Genomic DNA, 2,531 nt, shown 5'->3' on the forward strand with positions numbered 1-2,531 from the left:
AGTCTAAACCCCAAATCACATCCCTACGTATTCATGTGATAAGTGATGTCATATTGAGCAAATAATTCTGTCGAAGATTTCTTGGGACTATCATCTCCCTAGACTACTCTTTCCACTTTGGGCAGGTTATAATTGCCAGGAAGTCCTGTTTTGCATAGCACAGGAATCTGCATCTTGGCAACTTCCTCTCTCACTGCTCCAACTTCTACACTCTAGGGCCAAGTAGAACACATCTGGTCTCTCTTTCCCTTTAACAAACTCTTCAAATCCTCCTCATCCAGCTCAGGCTCTGAAGCCAGTATCCTACAGGATTCTGTCTAGACCACTCTTCTCTTCTCCCCTCTGTATTAATTTACTTGGGGATCTTATCAGTTCCAATGGATTCAATTACTATCTGTACACTGATGATTCTCAAATCTAACCTTGCTGTCCCAAATTCTCTGCTGGTGGCATATCTCCAACTGCCTTTCAGACATCTCAAAATGGATGCCCAGGAGACACCTTAAATTGAGCATGTCCAAAACAGGGCTCCTTTTCTTTCTCCCTAACCCACCCCATCCTAATCTACCCTCTCTATTACCATAGAGGACAACATTTTCCTCCCAGTCCTCCAAAACCTAGAAGTCATCCTGGATTCTTCACTATCTCTTGCCCTCCATATCCAATCTGTTGCCAAGGCTTGTTGATGTCACCTTTGCAGTATCTCTCCAATATTTCCACTTTCTGTTCTACAATACAACCACCACCTTGGTACTAGCCTTTATCATGTCAGCCTCCAGTCCATTCTTCATTCAGCCACCAAAGTGATTTTCCCAAAGTACAATTCCAACTACCTCTCTCTCTCCCTTCCTCTCTCCCTCTTCTCCTTTTCCTCCTCCCTCCCCCCTTCCTCTCCCTCTCTATCCTTCCTTCCCTCTCTTTCTCTCTCCCTCCTCTTCAGCAGCTTCCAATAGCATCTGAGATCAAATACAAAATTCTTTTTGGCATTTGAAGTCATTTATAACCTAGCCTCCTTCTACACCTCCAATCTTTTTATACCTTACTTCCCTACATTCTTCTACCATCCAGTGACACTGGCCTCCTGGCTGTTCCACAAACAAGGTGCTCCGTCTTTTAGCTCTGGGCATTTTCTCTGGCTTGTCCCCTATGCTGAGAATGCTCTCCTTCTTGATGTGCCTTCCCTGGCTTCCTTAATTCTAGTGCCTTCCCTCTGCTAATTACATTCTATTTATCCTTTATAGTTTGTTTGTACATAGCTGTTAACTTGTTTCTCCCGTTAGACTATGACCTCCTGGTGGGTAGGAACTGTCTTTTTGTCTCTTTTTGTATCCTCAGCTCTTATTTCACAGTGCCTGACACGTAGTAGGCGCTTAATAAAATTTTAATGACCGAGAAATACTTATAGACACTTTTCCGCTTCTTTTCCAGGCTGAACACAGCTTTTTCAATCCTTGTAAACTTTGAGTGATAGTAAAGGCACCGCTGTTGGGCAGAAGTAAGATCCCGCAATTTAAGGAAACGGGTGAGGGTGAGGAATAGATGATGAGCCAAAGGTTGAAATCTAAGTGACGAGGAGGATAATAGGAAAGTTCCGAACAGGAGAAGGGAAAGATGCATTCTATTTTTCCCAAATTCAGGATGGTGACTCCCAAGGACAGGTGACCCAGGCAAGATCTCTTATAGAGTAGATGATCCAGGTTCCCTCAGGCTCTTTATGGAGCTGGACCTGAGCGGAAGAATGTCTTGGCCAGGGAGGATGGGAGGGGTGGAATGGGAGGCAGGGCGGAACTCTTTGTAGGTGTAGCTCTCCCGAGCCCAGGCGTATTATAGAAATAAAGCTCTTGTACAAGTTGTCACGTGAGGGAGAAGGCGGGAAGGGTTCTGCATCCCACTCCTACCCCAGTATTTGCACAGTCAGATCATACTGGCATCAAAGGATAGTGAACTGAAGCTACCAGGGGAGTGGATGAATTTCACTGGGGCTGCGCATGCACGGAACAGTTTTTCAGGGAGGAGACCACAGCCCAGGCCCGAGGAGAGAAAACACTGGTACTGAAGCCAGAAAGCATTGGGGAGAGAGGGCGGGGCTGTTATGGGCGGGGCTTGGCGTAGTACGGAGTCAGGTTCAGGATTGGATGGGAGGTGGAGCAAGAGCAGGGCTAAGAAAAGGATGGGCGGGGCCATGACAGGACTGGATTGGGTGGGGCCTGGTGTAGGGAAGGGCCAGATCCAGGATTGGATGAGAGTCGATCAAGAGCAAGACTAGGACAAGGATGGGAGAAGACTGAATGGGCGGGGCTAAGGCTAAACCGGGATAGGTGAGGCCTGGTATGGGAAGGGACCAGGCTCGGGATTGGATGGGAGGTGGAGCAAGAGGCGGGTCTAAGACTAAGATGGGTGGGGACGAAGATACATGGTGGGTGGACCCAGGTCTTGGGGAGGGGCCAAGACTGGAGGCTGGGCGGGAGGTGTCAGTTTCTGCTCAGAACTCTGCTCCTGGAATCCTCTCCCAGGGATCTTCCTCGGGCGCC

Source organism: Gracilinanus agilis, chromosome 2, assembly GCF_016433145.1.
Source record: "Gracilinanus agilis isolate LMUSP501 chromosome 2, AgileGrace, whole genome shotgun sequence".
In the NCBI taxonomy this organism is placed as follows: Eukaryota; Metazoa; Chordata; class Mammalia; order Didelphimorphia; family Didelphidae; genus Gracilinanus; species Gracilinanus agilis.